At 38.2% G+C, this 22,525-nt stretch overlaps 1 pseudogene; it reads left to right on the top strand.

Moving 5' to 3' along the window:
* The first annotated feature begins 5,429 nt into the window (after positions 1 to 5,429).
* On the top strand, positions 5,430 to 21,829 carry LOC121799854 (annotated as a pseudogene).
* Positions 21,830 to 22,525: the final 696 nt, after the last annotated feature.

The raw sequence follows: 22,525 nt of genomic DNA, 5'->3' as shown, positions 1-22,525 counted from the left end.
ATCCAAATTAAATCTAAAACAATCCTTCCCTATTTTTCTTCTATGTAAAAGGAATTATTTTAAGGATTTAACTAATGTCGTGTGCATTTTACTCTCATTTGTTGACGACACGAGTTTTAATGAAAAATTAGTAAATTAAGAGAGAAGAGGAAAAATTAGTAAATTAAGAGAAATATGAAGAAAAGTAGGCACAATATGAGAAAGAGGATAAAGTATGAGAGACAAACTTTCTATTCTTAGAAATGAGATTATTTTTTATAGACATTCCAAAATGATAAAATGTTAAGGAATGCCTTTCCTTAACGGTCAGAATCCTCACAATCAAGAAACAGAGACCGTAGTCGTCGAGCGCCCAAGAGGATTGGGTCGGCGGAGGGGTGGCTGGGCGCGAGAGAGGTTCTCGTCGGCAGCGTTGATGACAGTTTCTTGAAGCACACGATAATGAGCCAATTGAATAATTTTATATATTGATTGACTGCTTAAAATGATAACATCCCTCCTATTTATAATACTATAATACTACTACCCTAACTTATTGAATAAGAAAACAAAGATATGAAAAAGATTGGGTGAATCAAAGATAACTAATTAATTGGGATATGATCGTATAAACGTCCTCCACACTATAGCTTGGCGCGGCGGCGGGAAGGGGGCGGCGCCGCCCCTATAGTGGACACTCTTAGTTTAGGCCATGGGGACAGTGAGAATCAAAGTATGCAACATGCACTAAGTGAGGTTGTCAATGATCGTTTCTTGTGTGTGTGTTTATGTGATAAGACAGTGGGGAGAGTGAGATCAAATTATTAGACATGCATAGTTGATGTTGCCGTAAATCATGTGAGTTAGATGAGCTGTAGTTGTCTTTACCATAAATTATCACTCCCTATTTATATCAATAATTAGAGCATAAGCTAGCAATCGTGTTGTATTACTATATATATTAAAGTAATTGAAAGTATGATATGCTAATACAGTTTGATGGTTATGGATTTATATTTCGCCAATGTTATTATGTAGTAATTTTTAGAACTAGAGAGAGGTTATTAGAAATATGAAGAATATGATGTACTCCTCTGTTATGTACTATGAGTGATTCAGTTATAAAATATTATACTGCCTTCGTCCACAAAAAATATATCATATTTGCCATTTTAGATTGTCCACGAATAATAGACCAAGTTTGAAAAATGACCACATATTTGCTATCTAACACAATTAAACACTACTAATAATATGGACCTCACATTCCACTAACACTACTTATCTCATAAGTACTTTTTCCCTTCTCTCTTACTTTACCAATTCAACATTAAAGCCCGTGTCATTCACAATATGGTCTATTTTTCATGGACATAGGGAGTAGAAGTTATTTTTTAAAAACACCCAACCTTTATTCAAATATTATAGGTGACTTTATTAGTCATTTATAGTACTCCCTCCGTCCGCGAATAGGAGTTCACTTTTACCATAAATGGTAATAGGGTCCCACATTCCATTAACTCATTCCACTCTCATTTCATTTAAAACTAATATATACAAGTGAGACTCATATTCCACTAATTCTTTTTCTACTCACTTTTCTTAACATTTATGTTTTTAAATTTTGTTACTGTACTTACCAGTAACTAATATTTTGGTAATATAGTATTATTATTAAGTCATTTCAATAACTATTTAAATTTATTTTGGTAATATAGTATTATTATTAAGTCATTTCAATAACTATTTAAATTTGTGATATCATATGGCTAAGTATAATTGTGGTGAATAACAAATTTTTTGAAATGAATTTAAATTTAAAGGTCGTACTATGGAGGATTCGAATCTGAGACCTTTGGCTTTATGCATTAGTCTCTCTATAGCTTGGCCAACTCTCACACACGAATATATTTTCTCTACTTTAAACTGATATTTAAGAAATATTCAAAAATGTTTGTTAAAAAAGTTACTATTATTTTTATAGATTAATATTATAATAAAATTTTGAGTAAAAATAAGTTAATAGAATCCAGTCCACTGCCAAAAATAGAAAAAAATGAAACGATACAATTAATAAGACTCTTTAATGATTCTTGATTCTTGATTCTTGATTCTTGATTCTTGATTCTTCAGAGTCCAAAAGAATGCAAAAGATGAAGAATTCTTAGGAGAATAGCAGAAGACAAAAATTTGAGAGAGAGTAAGGAGGGAGCCAGTGTGAATTTCGAGAAAGAGTGGGAGAGAATGAGCTTTTAGGATTTGAGGTCATCACATATTTATAGAGAGAGTAGGTGTGAGTTAGGGGACTTTTTACGTAGATCCTCATACGACTTCGAGTTAAATTTCTACTTATCCGTCCATGAAAAATAGTCAAATTTTATGATACGATCATATCTCAATTAATTAGTTATCTTTGATTCACCAAATCTTTTTCATATCTTTGTTTTCTTATTCAATAAGTTAGTGTAGTAGTATTCTAGTATTATAAATAGGAGAGAATATTATCATTTTAACCAATCAATCAATATATGAAATTATTTATTTGGCTCAATTAATTGTGCATCAAGAAACGTCTTTATCGCTGCCGACGAGAACCTCTCTCGCGCCCAGCACCCCTCCGCCGAACGTCTTCGCCGACCCAATCCTCTTGGGCGCTGGACGACTACGGTCTCTGTTTCTTGATTGTGAGGATTCCGACCGTTAAGGAAAGGCATTCCTTAACAACTGGTGCTTTCATCCGTGCTCATCCTCCGTCTACTTCATCCATAACCCATATCTTACCAATAAAAAAAAACCTTCTTCACCAAAAAAAAATCCCACCGAACCCATCCACTCCAACTTCATTCTTTCTCTTATTAGTTATGCACCCTATTTTAGCAAAATTGGGTCGCCTATTGGACTTGATGGAATCCCGTATGGACGCAGCAGATAGGCGCGTGGAAAACCTTCATCGGAAAAAAATACCCCAGTCCACACCAATCTGGGCGGTCGGGCAACATCCCCGACGGCTTTTTCAGCCGCCATCCGGAGGATGCAGCCAATCGATGTGTTGGATACCCTTGTGCACCTCCGTTGCCGGAGCCACCGCCACATCCGACTTCATCCCCGATGTACGCACAACGAACCCGACGCAGCTATCTGCCGTCAGCCGCCACCCGCGCACTCTAATTCCAACGGGTATACCGTCCGACAGAGGGATCAAGAGCTGCGCCGACTCCCTAACCCAGGTAGTTTTTCGTCAGAGTCGCACCAGCTGCAGTTTCTGCCATCGAAAAAGATGATAATTTCATATATTGATTGACTGAATATTATGGAAGACTCCACACATATTTATAATATGTGTGGATATAAAAGAAGATAGGCTAAATCCCTATAATATCTAAACAAAATAATATGGCTAGAATACTCGTATCAGACGTCCGCCCCGAGGCAGAAGAAATTTTCGGGGCGGAGGCAGATTAAATTTTCGGGGCGGAAGGTCCTCCGGGGGTTTTTTGTGCGAGGACGCGCCGGTGCCCTTTCGCCGCGCGCCCCCTTCCAAAATTTTTTTTCGAAAATAATACCTATAAATACCACTCCTCCACCACCCATTTTACACCCTTTTCACACACTCTCCATTCATTCACTATCTACACTTTCACTCTCTAAAAATGCACGGTGAACACGGCGACTCACCCAGCTCGGACGAATCGAGATATGGCGGCAATCCTTCCCAGCCGTCGAGATATGACGGCTATCCTTCTCGGCCGTCGGGATATGGCAGCAATCCTTCCAGCCGTCGGGATATGACGGATATCCTTCTCAGCCGTCGGGATATGGCGGCTCTCCGTCCCAGCCGTGGAGTTGAAGTCAATCTCTCCCTCCGTGGGGATCGAGTCCAACTCCTCCTCCATCTCAGCCGTGGTGGTCTTCTCCCATGCCCCAACCTTTTCAGCGGAATCTGAGTCGCTCGGCGTTTGGAGATTACAGACCCAACCTCGACGCGCTTAACCATCCCAGTCCGGAGACCCCTTTCCAATCCAGTCAATCTCCTTTCACCGATGCAGATCAAGACGCCCTGGATATGATTATGGGTCTGCTCAGTTCCGGCGTACCGGATACGCCTGTTCCGACGAGACTCGACGGGATCGAAGGGGCGGGTGGAAGCAGTGGCGGTGGCGGCGGCGGAAGACGCGGCGGCCGCAGTGGCTGCTCGGGCAACGGCGGCGGAAGCGGCGGTGGCGGCTCGGGCAGCGGCTTCGGCAGCGGCGGTGGCAGTGATGCAGCGGTGCCGGAAGCCGGACACAAACGGGGCACGCACTACACCAAAGCGGAGTCCATTGTTGTGGTGAGAGCGTGGGATGCGTCACATCAGACCCCATAGTGGGCACCGATCAGACCGAGGGGAGCTTTTGGAAGCGTATCTTGTTGGCATACAACGAGTTCAAACCTCAAGACGCCAAACCGCATGACGGAGAACAGTTCCGCAAAAAGTGGTCTAGGATTCTGCCGGCCACCAAGCGGTTCACGGGCATATACCCGAACAACCTACTCAATGCTGAGAGTGGCCGGAGCGAAGCCGACGTGAAGGCACTGTCTATGGGCCAATACAACACGGAGGGCTGGCCGAAGTTCACAATGTGGGAGGAGTATCAAGTTCTCGAGCATTGTCCGAAATTCAAGACCATCTGTGCGTAAGAGTAGGCTGGAGCTCCTGGGCCGAAGCGTACTAGACACAACATAGCCGGGGACTACAGGAGTGGCAGCGGCTCGCAATCATTCTACCTGAATGACGAGCAAGCGGAAGAGCCCTCCGTTATACACTCTAGGCACGCACAACCTCCGGGACAACATGCCTCTATCCGACGCGCTAGAGAGGCTGGAATTTCCTCCCGTCGATCGTCGGTCGCGTCTGGATGTGCAGTTGATGCAACAACTGCATGACGTCTGCAGCAAATACGAGGCCGCAACTGACCCGTTCATCAAGGATATATACTTGAAACTCATAAGTCGGATCCAGCGCCGTCTAGGCTTGGCTGATGAGGCTCCTGGGGCAGGGGCGGCCGGTGGCAGCGAGGGAGACAAAGAAGAAGAGGAGGATTCCGACTCCGCCACCGATTAGACGGTGGCGGCGTTTTTATTTGTATTTTATTTTAAATGTTCGCTGTATAATTTTACCATTTCCAATACAATGAATATTCGGTCCCAATTACCTCGTTTTCTAATTATTTAAATTCCGATGATTTTAACTATAATTGATTGAAACTAAAGGAAAAAATTAAAATGAAAATTGGTTATAAAATTTCGGGGCTATTGGAAGTGTCCGCCTATAGTGGCGGAAACTTCTTTTTTAGGTGGGGACAAAAAAACTGGGGCTGTGGACAAAAAAGGGGCGGGGCTATTAGGGACGTTCGCCTAATAGTGGACACTCTAACACTGTTCTGTAACACACACACACACACACAAGAATGATGAATCCAGAAGAAGAAGAAAATGAGGTCCATGTTGTGATGCTGCCATGGCTTGCATTCGGCCACATGATTCCATTCTTGGATCTCTCCATCGCCTTAGCCAAATTCAACATTCACATCTCCTTCATCTCTACTCCCCAAAACATTGAGAGGCTCCCCAAAATCCCAGAAAACCTATCACATCTCATCAAATTCGTGCCCATCCCTCTCCCTCTTCTCCACCCCAATCCTCTGCCGGAAAACGCCACGGCCACGACCGACATTCCGGCAGAGAGAATGGATGATCTGAAGATTGCTGTTGACCTCCTCCGACAGCCCTTGAAGAATCTGATTGCTGAGAGATCTCCAAACTGGATAGTGGTCGACTTCTTTCACCACTGGGCAGCTGATATCGCTCAAGAACTGGGTGTCCGATTGATATTTTTCGCCATAGCAACTGCTAGCACCGCAGTGTTCTTCTGGTCGCCGGAGTTCCTGTCAGGTGAGGCTCGGAGGCTGGACAGGCCTGAGCCAGGTCACATGATGGCGCCTCCGGATTGGGTGGATTTCCCATCACAGGTAGTGTATACTGTTTCGGGCCAAACCTACTCGGGTTGCGAGTTAATCAGATGCGAGCTAATCAGGTTGTGATTTTTATCGCGGTTAAATATACTCAACCCTAACCTTAAAGGTTCGGAGGGTAGCCCTAACACTACCATTAAAATTAGCATTATGCAATACATAATGATGAAATTAGTTGTTTTTTTATGAAATTTGTTATTTTTGTATGATGTAAGTATTTTATTGTGATAATTTTGCGATATACATGTTTAAATTCAAACATGATTAAAATACTAATTTAAGATTTGTATAAATAAAATAAAACATTAACATATTTCAAATAAATTTAAAGCATGTTTTAGAACTAAAATCTTTCTTTTAGTGAATTAAAATTTTTTAATTAATTTATTTATTATATTAATAAAAATCTAGTACTAATATATATATATATATATATATATATATTAGTATGGGCCGTTAGATCTCCTATTCATCCCTTAGATCATTTATTCTTCTTAATATGGGCCGTTAGATCTCATTCATCAACGGTCCAGATGATCTGCATTATTACACTATAATGGTGCATTATTAGTCGGTGTGCATTATTCAACTGAAAATCTGCATTATTACACTATAATGGTGCATTATTAGTCGGTGTGCATTATTCAACTGAAAATCTGCATTATTAAATGACACGTGGCACCAATCTAACCGTCGGATGACAAAATCGTGGGGCTGAGATTAAAAAGAACAAAGAACAAAAGATACAAAAAGGAAATGAATACATCCATATATATATATATATATATATATTAAAGGGAAGATTATTTTTTATAGTTATTTATATTATAAAAGTTGTTAATAAAGAGCTAATGAAGTAGGGATTGCACTTAAAAAATTGTTTGCACATTTTCTTATTCTTCGATTTGGGATGGTTTTGTTAGGAATTCTTGTATTCATCTAATGAGCGCAGCGGAAATTGCAGACAAGAATAACAGATCTAGATTCATAATTATATTATAAGTTGAGCACGTAATAAACAACGGAACTAAAGCTTACTTGTTGTGTTGTTTTCTTCTACGATCGTGTCCTGCAAGTTGAATCCACTACTATCGAGGTCCACGTGTATTCTGATCCGATGCATGAACAATTCCTCGGTACAATCGTTCTATAGAGAAAGCTAGGAAATCTCTTGGTGAACGTAGCGCCGCTTTTCTCTCTTAGAAAATTAGGTTTTATGTGTCTTATGTTCTCTACAATAGAGCATATATATAATAGAATAATTGTAACATTGGACCAACCCCAATAGATGTTAGGGTTTTGTATATTAGAAATCACATTTCGAGTGATTGGATACTGTAAAACTCTAATTGTTATTTTCCAATAAATGCAACAGATTATTTTTTGTCATAATGTTGTTATGTTTTACATTTAATGGTTGTTTATTGCATATTTAAATGTATAAGCAAACGTAACAAAGTCTAAGTCTTTGTTTTAGTAGACCAGTTGTTGGCGTCGTCCAATTTAAGGTAACACGGTCAGTTCTAAACAAAGAAAAATAAGAATTTCACAACCTAGATAGGCCTAGACTACCTATCGCGAAAGGTTGCAATATCAGTCCGATTATTTCTAAGCCTTATTGAATTAAGATGACGTTGGTGTGGTATAGTACTGAATGGATCTAATAGCAAGACGAGTATTTATGCTATCTACTGAAAGACGAGGTCTTGATAATTAATTTCTTAATCAATGTACGTTAGCATTGAGCATACGATATTGAGTATCTACTACTTTGACTTACCAAAGGTGCGGGTTTTTCGTCACCCAACGATCCAGGTATATTGGGTAGTGGCGATCATTATCTAGCGGTGCTAGGATTGCTATTGCGTTGAATCGTGCGCGAGGAGAGTCTCGTTTTAACATCTACAAGAGGAGCTCGAAACAAGGTTTTATTATTCAGAACCTAGCTAGTTGGAGTTTAATTACTCTATGAATAATAAATAAGAGTTTCTTGCTAAGTCCACTCTTGGAGATTAAAATATGTTAATTAAATAAGTCCATAGCACACAATAATTACTTAATGGATGTTTCTATCTTAAGCGCGGGAAATAAATTAAATGCAATAAAAGGAAAACCGGAATACTTGTAATTTCGGATTTGGAAGGCAGTGCAATATTACTTCTGTAGTGGTTGCTTGTAATATTCCAATATAAGCTTATATTAAATTGTGAGTTCAATTTAATTAGTAAAAAGCTAATTGGGTGAGGCCTGTTCCAAATTCTTCATTAGATCTCTGACTGGGTCCAATATGTGACTTAATATAAATAGGAAAATAAAGGAGACAGAAAACACAATTATTATGGTTGAGAATTTTTGTCCCCCTCAAAGAAAGAGAGAGTTCGAAATTTTGCCTCCTCCGTGAGCTGAGTTCTGTCTTCGTTATTCAAGTCCTAGTACATTGGTGAGATTTGCCCACACAAATATCAGCGTATAGTCCGGTACACCAGTCAGAAGGTCCGAGGTCGAGTACTGAAGATCTTCACGTGGAGAAGACGCAAGCCATCATCGATTCTTGATTGAATCAACAAGGTAAATTGGCTAATTCCGTAGTAAGCATGTTTTAGGGATTTTATATGCTAAAGCATGCTTTAATTCAAGTTATGAGCATGATACATGTGATAATTACGCGAATAGAATTTATCTAAATAATCTGCTAAATAGATCCAATTTATGTGATCGGTAAATTCCTGCACGCTTCCGCTGTCAACCCCTTCAATAGAATTATTTCCTATTAATCTAATCTAGCCCATTAATCTTTCATTCTCCTACTTGGACTAGCATTAGATATAATACACAGCTTTAAGATTGTACCCTTGAGCGGATCAAAATACACATATAGTGTGACCCTTTAGGCCCTCATTATCGACGATGATCTAATCGAAGTCTGCACAAAACTCCTAGACTGCGTTGGTAGCGTAGCTCGATATATGAAGGACGTTTATGTGAATTCGGTAAACAAGCCTTTACACAAAGTTTATAGTAATATCCTTTCCTTCACGAACCACCCGATTGAGCCTAAGATTTTTCATGTGTCATCCAAATAGCTCAATCACTTTATCTCATCTTTATTAAATGACATATTCAATCATATTCAATTACTTTAATTGAATATATCTTTGCATTGGCCAATGACTTAATGGTCAAGTAATATAGAGAATTTGAGTGTTCTCTCGAAATTCTAATCGAGGAATGAATCTCATTCTTGGCTCAACTACCATTTCCATTTATCTTATGATATACCCAACACAAGTCCGTGTCTCAATCCTCTTTTGGGAGGCAAAGCGTTAGATAAGATCAAAGCACACCACTCAACAAACAAAATGTGTAATGACCTCAGATCCAAGGACTATTACATACTTCATGTACTAATAAACTGTAGACACTTAACAAAACAGTTTAATAGTAGGGTATACCAATACTCTCCAAAGTATACCATGTGTCCATCACGAGTATCTAATATCTCATAGTTGTGAGAACAACTACATTCTCGAAGAATGTGATGCCAACCCCATGCTAACCTATAACATATCATCAATATCTCATTCTTGATGATCATTGGTTAGAGCTATTTTAGAATTATACTATATCATTAATGTCTCACACCATTAACGACAGTCATAATTCAAGGGAACAAATATTTAGAATATACAAACATTTCAAATAATTATTCCAATAAGTGCACAAAACCCATAAGAAATAAAATTTTCATATAATGTGATCAAGTAATATTGTCTCAACACAAAATGTTTCTAAGACATATAAAACTGTAACTCCCACTGATTCAAAGCCATCTACCAACATGCTTAACACCTAAGCTCTCAAAGTGCTTGTTGTGTTTTGCTATACATAACGGTTTGGTGAAAGGATCAGCCAAATTATCATCAGTGGGTACTCTTTCTAATTTTATGTCGCCTCTTTCAATTATTTCTCTAATCAGATGATATCTTCTGGGAACATGCTTGTTCCTGTTCGTAGCTCTGGGTTTTTTTGCTTGTGCAACAACACCGGTGTTGTCACAATACAGATGTATTGCACCATTGGCACTCAGAATGACACCCAGTTCTTTAACGAACTCTAACAAAGCAACAACTTCTTTGGCAGCTTCAGATGCAGCAATATACTCGGCTTCAGTGGTGGAATCGACAGTTGCCTTGTTTGGAACTATTCCCACTCACTGCTCCACCATTGAGGACAAAAACATATCCAGACTGAGACTTATAGTCGTCATGGTCTGTTTGAAAACTAGCATCAGTGTACCCAGTAACTGATAACTCTTGTTGTCCACCATAGACTAAGAAATATTCTTTAGTCCTTCTAAGGTACTTAAAAATAGTCTTAACAGTTTTCCAATATTTCTCACCGGGATTTTGCTGAAATCTGCCTGTCATGCTAAGCGCATAGGCCACATCTGGCCTAGTAGAGATCATGGCATACATAATAGATCCTATCGCCGAAGCATACGAGATCCTTTTCATGTTTTCTCTTTCTTTGTCATTAGAAAGACAATCCTTCTTTGACAATACAATGCCATGTCCCATAGGAAGAAAACCTTTCGTAGAATTCTCCATTGAGAAGCGTCTTAGCAACTTGTCTATGTAAGTGGATTGTGATAATCCTAACATACTATTTAGTCTATCTCGATAGATCTTAATTCCAAGGATATAGGAAGCATCACCTAGATCCTTCATCATAAAGGAACTAGACAACCACTCTTTCACGGATTGCATCATGGAACGATCGCTTCCCATAATCAAGATGTCATCAACATATATAATAAGGAAGACAACGTTACCATTCTCGCGTTTACTATAATCACATGGGTCCTCTTTGCTTCTGACAAAACCAAACAATTTGATTGTTCTGTCAAAACAAATATTCCAACTCCTCGAAGCTTGCTTAAGTCCATAGATGGACTTCTTTAGCTTGCACACTGCATTCGGCCTTTCTTTCGATACAAAACCTTCAGGTTGTGTCATATAGATATCACCTTCTAATTCTCCATTGAGAAATGCGGTTTTGACATCCATTTGCCAAATGTCAGAATTGTAGTACGCAGCAATTGCAAGTAATATCCTAATGGACTTGATCTTAGCAACTGGCGAAAAGGTTTCATCATAGTCAATGCATTCGCGCTGACTATAACCCTTTGCCACTAACCTAGCCTTGTAGGTTTGTACTTTGCCATTTGCATCTCTCTTCTTTTTGAATATCCATTTGCAACCTATGGGGTAAACCTCATCTGGCAAGTCAACTAGTTCCCAGACTAAGTTGAAGTACATCGAGTCCATTTCTAATATCAAGGCTTCAAGCCACTTCTCTCTATCGGTGTCCGACACCGCCTCGGTATAGGTCTTAGGCTCATCATCATCTAAATCAACTTCATCTTCTTGGTTCTCAACCATTAGATTCAGTCTCTCAGGTGCACGACGAATCCTTCTAGGCCTATTGAGTTGGTTTTGCTCTGGTTCAGGTTGTTCATTCTGAATGTGAGTAGGTTCCGGAATATCACTATGATCTTCTTGAGGTAGAGGTGATGCAACTATTGTATCATCTTGTCTTTGATGCATCTCATTGTCTTGAGGAGGTTCTTCGAGAGTCCCTCTAAGGTCTCCTCTAATAGTAATTTCCCCTCCCAATAGATCATCAAAAACTCCCACTGAGTTATTGTTCAAACCATTTGATAATACCTCATTTTCAATGTTATCTTGTGGTTCTTGAATTTCTTCAAGATCTACAATGTTGTGACTTTGTTCCTTTAAGACATAATTGTTTTCAAGAAACTTCACATTCCTAGAGATTATCACATTGTGATCTCCAAGGCAGTAGAATTCATATCCTCTAGTTTGTTTAGGATATCCCACAAGGTAACACTTCTCACTTTTAGATTCCAACTTATCAGTCATTTGTTTCTTAACAAAAGCTGGACAACCCCAGGTCCGCATATAGTTAAGACAAAGCTTTTTGTCATACAATAACTCATATGGTGTTTTCTCAACTGATTTAGATGGAACTCTATTCAGAATGTAAATAGCAGTCAATAAAACATGACCCCAGAGAATAAATGAAGACTAGCTAAACTCATCATGGATCGAACCATATCTAATAATGTTCGGTTTCTCCTTTCAGATACTCCATTCATTTGTGGTGTACCAGGAGGTGTTCAGTCTGACTGAATTCCATGCAATTTCAAGTAATCAAGAAATTCTCGGCTCAAGTATTCCCCTTCTCGATCTGATTGAAGAGTTTTGATACTTTTCCTAAGTTGTTTCTCAACTTCACACTTAAACTCTTTAAATTTCTCAAAGGCCTCAGATTTGTGTTTCATAAGATACACATATCCATACCTTGTCAAATCATCAGTGAAAGTAATGAAGTACGAATAACCACCTTTTGCTTGAGTTGGAAACGGTCCGCACACATCTGAGTGGATCAACTCTAGCACATCATTAGCACGCACCTCTTTCCCAGAAAGTGGCTTATTAGTCATCTTTCCTTTGAGACAGAATTCACAAGCACCATATGATTCAAAATCAAATGAATTTAGATAGTCTAACTTTCTCAATCTCGTTATCCTTTTCTCATTGATATGACCAAGTCTACAATGCCAAAGATAAGTAGCATTATCCGTATTACATAGCTTAAGTCTTTTATTTTGCACATTGAGAATATTCCGTTTGCATTCAAGCATATATAATTCATTCTCTAAAGAGGCATTTCCATAAAACAATCCATTATTAGAAAACGAGCATCTATTGTTTGCAAAATGGAAGGAAAAACCTTCGATGTCCAACATCAGAATGGAAATAATATTCTTTGAAATAACTGGAACAAAATAACAATTATGTAAATCTAGTCTATGTCCTAAGGGAAGATCTAATCTATAAGTTCCCACGCGTTCGGCAGCAACTTTTGCTCCATTTCCAACACGTAGGTCTACTTTCCCAGGCCTCACTTTCCTGCTGTCAATTAAACCTTGCACATTATTACAAATGTGTGAACCACAAGCGGTATCCAATACCCAAGATTGTGAGTTATTCGCAGACATATTTATCTCAATGACAAACATAGCTGAGCTCCCACTCATTGCACCTTGTGCCTTGAGTTTTGGGCAGTCTCTCTGTCACTACGTGAAATTTGACCTAGTCAATTTGTTTGTTTCCATCATACACTCATAAGATAAGTTTGACATATTATCTGAACAGAAAATAAAACGAAAAGCAAATTAGAAAAACATACAAAGATCACATTCGCATCACTAATCAAATTTGACATAAAATACGAATTTATATCAAATATAAATTTTAGTGGTCCAAGATCCAAGTCTATATAGTTGTAGCCTCTGCGAGGGCTGATGACTACAATAATATCACCAGGTAGGCCTCCAAGCCAATTGTAACAACAATTTTACTATTCTTGGTTTATTAATCTGATTAATATGCGTCCATAAATCATTTGGTTGCGAGAGCTACTCAAAATAATTTAAGCAAGTCAACCCCATCACACGATGCCAACTATGCATCTATGAATGAGCCTTAACCTTGTGGATTTAGAATAAACGAGAGGGCGTAAAACTCGTGGTCAAAAGGCTAGGAGCATCAACAATTGTGATGGACGCTGCGTTTGTTTCAAAACAAGACTTATATTTTATGGGGAATAATTTTGTGATACTAATTGTCAATTTAATATCTAATATTAAAATCTTAATCAATTACTGGGCGTCGCCTACCCACACATAGTATAACACGGACTACACATACTGGGCGCTGCCTACCCAGACATAATATAACACGGTCTCTAACTACTATAGTTAAGTAAAACGAGCATAAATCAAATAACATGCTAATCACATAGGATATCAAATAATGCTCAACAAATAAAATCAAATTTTATTCTCTAATTAAATGTGGATTTAATTATATTAATTCTAAATTAATATAATTATACATATTTAATATTAATTCCAAATAAATATTGTGTTGTGGAGTATATATATTATCATTTCAAGATGATAACCATGTCCCAATTTGTTAATCTAATTAACGAAATTAATCCAATCTATATTAATTCTAAATTAATAAATTTGTAAATCAAGTAATAACTCCAAATCATCAACAAGCACATATATTATTTATTATTCCAAAATGATAATATTAACAAATTCTAGTTCATTAATCCAATAATCCAATTAATAAATTTATCATCTAATCTATATCAATTCCAAACTAATACAAACAGATATTTAATATTAATTCTAAAATAATATTAAAATGCATTTACTATTATTATTCAAAATAATGATAGTAAATAATTTATTGGCTTGGTTAATATTATTAATTCTAAATTAATAATGTGATTTACAGTGACCAAAACCACGATTCGGATCCGACCCGGATCTTCAAAACCCGCTAGGGTTCTGGGAAAAGAACAGACGCCCCCTCCATGGAGCAGCCTTCACGCCGTATTCATTCCACCAACTCCGCCGCCCATCGCCACTCACTGCAGCTGCCATGGGCTCAAAGCCGAGGATCCCCGCCTCAACCGCCGCTGGAAGGCTGAAGAGGAGGCTCAGAGAGCCAGCTCTGCCCACGCAATTCCGCCAACAGCGATTCGTCAGTTTCCGGCAAGCTAGCGGCGCTGACGAGCCTCATCCCCTCCGTATTCGGAGATGCGAAGCCTGACCAGCTGTTCCGCAAAACCGCCGACCACATCGTGCTCCTCACAATTTCGGGCCTGAGCCCGATCAAATCAAGCTCAGGGAACAGATATGACTGCCCCGACTCTCCTTAAATCCGACCCAGAGAGTACAGACTAACCAAAGTAGATTTCTCGATGAGAGATCTCCATCACAGGGGCCAAGGTTGGGCACGAGCCCAGTTACTTAATATTAATTCTAAACTAAACAGATACCCTAAACAAGCACTATTAATAAGTAATACTTTCTTGGCATGGATTTGTCGGTAGAAGCATGATTTTCTTTTCCAAACTATTCGAAAAATTTGAAATCAAAATCCAAAATAGTTTGCAATTTGCGGTAATTTTTTACAAAATTTTGTTAAAAGAATCGAAATCTAATTTCAACTTCTAAGCAATTATGAAACCAATTTCTTGAAAATTTTTGAAATCAAATTTCGAAGCAGATCAATCACATAATTCTTATTTCTAAAATTATTCCACAAGTAATTAGATTACAAAGTTAATTAAGAATCGAGCCCTGGGCTCTAATACCACTGTTAGGAATTCTTGTATTCATCTAATGAGCGCAACGGAAATTGCAGACAAAAATAACAGATCTAGATTCATAATTATATTGTAAATTGAGCACGTAATACACAACAGAACTAAATCTTACTTGTTGTGTTGTTTTCTTCTACGATTGTGTCCTGCAGGTTGAATCCACTACTATCGAGGTCCACGTGTATTCTGATCCGATGCAGGAACAATTCCTCGGTACAATCGTTCTATAGAGAAAGCTAGGAAATCTCTTGGTGAACGTAGCGCCGCTTTTCTCTCTTAGAAAATTAGGTTTTCTGTGTCTTATGTTCTCTACAATAGAGCATATATATAATAGAATAATTGTAACATTGGACCAAGCCCAATAGAATTATTTCCTATTAATCTAATCAAGCGCATTAATCTTTCAGGTTTGAACCCCAATAGGTAGCTTGCAGGAATAACCATGAAGCCGTAGCTATGCATAGTCTTTTGTACAGCACAGGCGCGTCCGGAATAGAAGATGCGGCACGGTTCACTAGACTAATCCAAGGCAGCCATGCTTTGGCGATTCATGCTTGCATGGAGCTCGAAGGTGATTACCTGAATCTCCTCTCCAAGATCATAGGAAAGTCGGTTTTTCCGGTGGGATGCCTTCCACCGGCGGAGGAAAAGAGGATGATCATGACAGAAGAGCCATGGAGTAAAATCTGTGATTGGCTCGATAAACAGGAGGCGTCTTCTGTAGTGTTTTGTGGGGTTCGGGAGCGAGTACAAATTGTCGAGAGAGGAAATCCATGAGATAGCATATGGGATTGAGCTTTCTGGGCTTCCCTTCCTGTTCTCTGTGAGGAGGCCCGACTGGGGAGACGATCAGATACTGCCGCCCGGGTTTGAGGCGTGGGTGGCAGGGCTGGGGTCGAGCTGCCAGGTCAGCTTGAAATTTTTTTTTATTTCCATTAAACTTGTTGTACAGAAAATTCATCCGGAAATATAATATCCGATAATTGAAGGACTAATTTGCAGTTTTGGAAACCCGCCAAAATAAGTTAAAATCGGTTAACTGATGAAGAGACGCAATGTTTTGTGAAGAGTCGCGATGCTTCATTTCTGCATCTTCTTATTGATCATTTTCAGTTCTAAGATATTATCGAGATATCAACATACGAATCTTCTACAAACCTGAATTGTATCCGATTAAATATTGGTAGAACCACCAAATTGATTTGATCTGAAAGTGTTTCACGCCTTTCAGGATATCTAGATTGTTCACATTTTGTTTAAACTCCCTAACAAAGATCAAATCAATTTTTTCCGAAAATGTCGAACAAAGAAACGGCGAAGGAAGCAAAGAAAGGTTTTGCGAAGTTGGATAAGTTTGCTGGCCAGGATTTCAGACGCTGGCAGAAGAAGATGCATTTCATGTTAACTGGTCTGAAGGTCGTGTATGTTCTGAGTACTCCCATGCCCGAGGTTGTTGATAATGAAACTCTGGAACAGACGAGGAGGCGGATGAATTGGGAGAACGACGACTAAATATGTCGTGGTCACATTTTAAACGGTATGTCTGATTCCCTATTTGATGTATATCAAAACGTAGAGTCTTCTAAAGAGTTGTGGGATTCCCTCGAAGCCAAATATATTATATATGGCAGAAGATGCCACTAGCAAGAAATTTTTTGTTGGTAATTTTATTAACTATAAAATGGTTGATTCGAGGCCTGTCATGGAACAATATAACGAATTGTTGAGGATATTGGGACTATTTTCCCAATATGATATGAAAATGGATGAATCCATTTCTGTTTCTAGCATTATCGATAAACAGCCACCCCCCTGGAAAGATTTTAAAAACAATCTGAAACATAAGAAGGAGGAGTTGAATCTGGTCGAACTTGGAAGTGACTTCCAAATCGAACAGTCCATATGTGATATGGAAAAGGGCTCTGTCGGTAATGGTAAAACAATGGTTGGTTCTTCTGTGAACATGGTGGAAGAGGGTGAATCCTCTAAGGATGGGAAAGAGAAAAGATCGTTTCAAGGGAAACGAAAGTTTCAAGGAAACTACAGTAAGGCTGGGGATAAGAAGCCTAAACTGATGTGTTGGAAGTGCGGTAAATCTGGGCACTTCAAAAGGGACTGCAAGTCTGGAAACGGTGGAAGTAAAGGAAAGAACGTGGCTGGTACAAGTGGACCCAAGGATCCGGGAAAATAATCAGGTTCGTTTTCTGTACCTAATGATCATTCGGTTGAAAATTATAATGCATCAATAATTTCTGAAGCACTTTATGTGCAGGATGATGATCTCTCGTGGTGGGTTGATTCGGGTGCAACGTGTCATGTGTGCAAGGATCGTCAATGGTTCAATGATTTCAAACCAATTGAAGATGGATCTTCGTTGAAGATGGGCAACGTTGCAATTGAACCAATCAAAGGATTAGGAACTGTTAGCCTAGTGTTTACTTCCGGAAACTCTTTAGTGTTAAAGAATGTTGTATATGTACCTGGTATTCGTAAAAACTTGGTGTCTGGTACTGTATTAAACAATTGTGGTTACAAACAAGTTTTAGAAAGTGATAAATATATTCTGTCAAGACATGGCACTTTTATTGGCTTTGGTTATCTTTGTGGCATGTTTAGGTTGAATCTAGATGTTTCTTTTGTTAATAATTCTGTTTGCATGACTTCTACTAGTTCTAGTAATCATGTTAGTAAATCAGAATTGTGGCATGCTAGATTAGGACATGTACATTACAAGAGATTGAAAGACATGTCGAAAATAAGTTTAATACCTGCTTTTGAGTTGAATAATGAAAGGTGTAAAACTTGCATGTTAACTAAGATTACTCGTCAACCTTTCAATAAACATATTAGTAAAGATACTAAGGTATTAGAACTTATACACAGTGATTTGTGTGACTTTCATTCTACTCCATCACTTGGAAATAAAAAGTATGTAGTTACTTTTATTGATGATGCTACTAGATATTGCAATGTGTATTTGTGCCATTCAAAAGATAAAGCTCTTGATAAATTTAAAATCTTCAAAGAAAGTGTAGAGCTTCATTAGGGTGTAAAGATTAAAGTTCTTCGCACTGATAGGGGAGGTGAGTATTATGATCCAGTATATTTCGAATCTACGGGTATAGTACATCAGACTACTGCTCCATATACACCACAACAAAATGGTGTAGCAGAAAGAAAGAATAGAACGTTGAAAGAAATGGTTAATTCAATGTTGTGCTATTCTAACCTAAGTGAAGGGCTTTGGGGTGAGGCTATGTTAACAGCCTGTTACTTATTGAACAGAGTTCCTAATAAAAGGAACAAAATAACCCCTTATGAACTTTGGCATAAAAAACCACCAAAACTAAGTTATCTCAGAGTTTGGGGTTGTCGGGCTGTGGTAAGACTAACTGACCCTAAGATAAAAACCATAGGTCAAAGAGGTATAGATTGTGTATTTCTTGGCTATCCTGAAAATTCGGTTTGCATTAGGTTCTATGTCATAGAACCTAATGACTATGTATCCGTACACTCTATTATTGAGTCAAGAGATGTTGATTTTGGCAATGAGGATAGATTCATGTCTTTACCTAAACCTGGAGGCATGATTACAAGCTCTAGTAACAGTGATGTGATTAACAAAGTGACTGATACACCTCCTGAGGTTAGAAGGAGTGGTAGAGCAAGAAAAGCAAGGTCTTTTGGTGATGTTTCCAATTGTACTTGGTAGAAGGATCAAGGAATGAAATTAACTTTCAATATCAATATTGTTTTAATATTGGTGATGATCCAAAGACCTACAAAGAAGCTATGGCTTCAAGGGATGCTGCATTTTGGAAAGAGGCAATCCAAGATGAGATGGATTCCATAATCCAAAATAATACTTAGAAACTGACTGATTTACCACCTGGGTGTGAACCTTTGGATAGTAAATGGATCTTCAAAACGAAGTTGAAGGTGGATAAAAACATAGACAAATATAAAGCTAGATTGGTTATCCAAGGCTTTAGACAAAAGGAAGGAATTGATTTCTTTGATACCTATGCTCCTGTTGCAAGGATTTTCACCATTAGATTATTGTTAGCATTTGCTGCTATACATAATCTAATAATTCACCAAATGGATGTTAAGACTGCCTTTTTGAATGGTGAATTGGATGAACAGATTTACATGAAACAACCAGAAGGCTTTGTCATGCCTGGTAATGAACATAAGGTATGTAAATTAGTTAAATCTCTTTATGGACTAAAGCAAGCCCCCAAGCAATGGCATCAAAAGTTTGATGACGTGGTATTGTCTAATGGTTTTGTATTAAACCAAGCAGACAAGTGTGTATATAGCAAATTCGACACTACTGGTAAAGGAGTGATCATTTGCCTATACGTAGATGACATGTTGATCTTTGGTACTAACCAAGATCAAGTGGATAAAACAAAAGAATTTTTGTCATCTAAGTTTGAGATGAAAGACATGGGGAAGGCAGATGTGATTCTTAGAATTAAGATCACACATGGAGAACAAGGAATTTCCATTTCTCAATCACATTATATTGAGAAGGTGTTGGAAAAATTTAACTTCAAAGATTGTTCTCCAGTTAAGACTCATTTTGATCCTAGTGCAAAACTCGTGTCTAATATAGGAGTTGCTGTGAATCAGCTTTAGTATTCAAAGGCTATTGGATCACTCATGTATGTCATGATTAGTACTAGACCTGATATAGCCTTTGCAGTGGGAAAATTGAGTCGATATACTCACAATCCAAGTTTAATCCATTGGCAAGCAATGAAGCGAGTATTTAAATACTTAAAAGGAACCATGGATTATAGTTTGTCCTATTCTAGGTTTCCTTCGGTTCTTGAAGGTTATTCGGATGCAAGTTGGATTACCAATATGGAAGATCATTCTTCCACAAGTGGTTGGGTATTTCTTCTTGGAGGTGGTGCTATATGTTGGGCATCAAAGAAACAAACTTGTATCACAAATTCAACAATGGAATCAGAGTTTGTGGCATTAGCAGCAGCTGGTAAAGAGGCTGAATGGCTAAGAAATTTAATATATGAAATTCCGTTGTGGCCAAAACCGATATCACCTATATCTATCAGATGCGATAGTGCAACTACCTTGGCTAAGGCATATAGTCAAGTGTATAATGGAAAGTCAAGACACTTAGGTGTTAGACATATCATGATTCGTGAACTTATTACGGATGGTGTGATATCTGTGGAGTTTGTGAGAACTCACAACAATTTAGCCGATCATTTGACCAAAGGGTTAAGTAGAGATCTTGTGCACAAGTCGGCTATAGGGATGGGATTAAAGTCCACTACAAATCTCTGATATTAAGATACCCAATTCCCATTTAGTATGACACTAGATGTTGAATTCAATGTGGAAGACTTAATATTTGGAGATTGGAACACATTGAAGAATCATCCCAAGGTATGTATTTAGACCTACAAGTTAAGGAGGTTGAATGTATATATTCTTAATAGTTCTTTTGAAAAATTGCATATGTAGGTGCAAGAATAAAGGAACTAACTATATAAGCATGAAGACTAGCCGCTTCAAGAAACTAGGACATGGTTTCGACATGTTTATGAAGGATAAGGACATAGGCTAGTAAATATAGTGTCAAGATAGAACATATTCGTATGTAAACTTTTGTGTACATTATCTTCGTGTATTCAATGTGAGTTCACAGGGTTCAATCCTTAGAGACACCCTGAGTATTTCATTTATGCAAAAGTTTGAATTTTGAGATGACTTGTTTTAGTTAATCAAGGATTGCACTAAAATAGGGGAGGATTGTTGTTTATTTTAGTGTAATTGGATTAACTTGATTGATCAATATTGTCATAACGAGACATCATATAAGTTGGAAGTGCGGAGTGCACGCTTGTTTCAATTCATTATGACAAGACGGGGGTTCGGGGGCAACGCCCCCGAGCAGCGGGCTGGCTAGGGTCGAGCTGATCATTTTCGGTTAACTGATGAAGAGACGCAATGTTCCGTGAAGAGCCGCGATGCTTCGTTTCTGCATCTTCTTATTGATAATTTTCGGTTCTAAGATATGATCGAGAAATCAACATACGAATCTTCTACAAACCTGAATTGTATCCGATCAAATATTGGTAGAACCACCAAATTGATTTGATTTGAAAGTGTTTCACGCCTTTCAGGATATCCAGATTGTTCACATTTTGTTTAAACTCCCTAACAGGATGGGCACCACAGAGGGAGATTCTTGCCCATCCTTCAATAGGGACTTCCTTGTTTCATGTTGGAAACTATAAGTTATGGAAACTATAAGTTATGGAAACTGTCTTGTGTTGCTGCCGTTGGATTCGAGGTTGCTGGTTGAGAAGGGATTGGCGGTTGAGGTTGAAAGAAGTGGAGATGGGTCCTTTACTAGAGATGGCATTGCACGTGCCTTGAGAAAAGCTATGGTATCTAAGGAAGGGGAGACGTTAAGAGCTCGAACTAGAGAAGCTGCCAATGCGATTTTCGGTAATAAACAACTTAACTATGGTTATATTAAGACGTTTGCAGAATATCTGAAAAATGGGATAAAAGAAAACAAGTAAGCTGTATTTGAAGAGTGTTTGTATCTGATAATTGGGATTAAGGAAAACTAGTAAGGTGTCTTTGCAGTGTGTTTCTATTACTCCTACTCCACTATGTATGGTTTGTATTAGCATAATTATGTATGTATCTTTTGCTATTTCAAGGCTCTATGTTTTGCTTGTTTTATGTTGAAAGATGTGAAGAGGCACAACCTCAAGCTAAAGTTGCCGTGATGGAGGAACAGAAAGCTGGTACTAAAAGTGATGAATCAGTGCATTCCATTGGTGCTCAAGATCCACGCAAGACCAGATGTACTGGATCTATATCACTTGGATGCATAGCTGGAAAGAATCCAGCTAATGTGAAGGACCACAAGCTCTCATATAAATTGCAAGGTAGAATTAATCAAGTTTATGTTATGATTAGTCAGATAAATTGATGATTATCATTATTGATTCTGAATTAGTAAAAGTTCTAGATACTTCTTGATAAGGCTATATGTATGTAAGGTGTATTGAACTTCTGAATTGAATGAGATAGTAGCTTTTGTTGGAAATATTGTAGCCTTTACACGGGAAAACTCTTGCTATTACAAAAGAACAAAACTGGAAGGTAAATATAATAATATAAATTACAACGAAAGTAAAGAGATGCAAACTATAGTATTCTTCAAGTCGAGTCGAGGTATCCCTCTCTCCGCAAGACGAAATACGCCC

This window comes from Salvia splendens, chromosome 4 (assembly GCF_004379255.2).
Source record: "Salvia splendens isolate huo1 chromosome 4, SspV2, whole genome shotgun sequence".
Classification (NCBI taxonomy): domain Eukaryota; kingdom Viridiplantae; phylum Streptophyta; class Magnoliopsida; order Lamiales; family Lamiaceae; genus Salvia; species Salvia splendens.
Note: the sequence above shows the minus strand (reverse complement) of the source record. Positions and strands in the feature narration are given on the sequence as shown.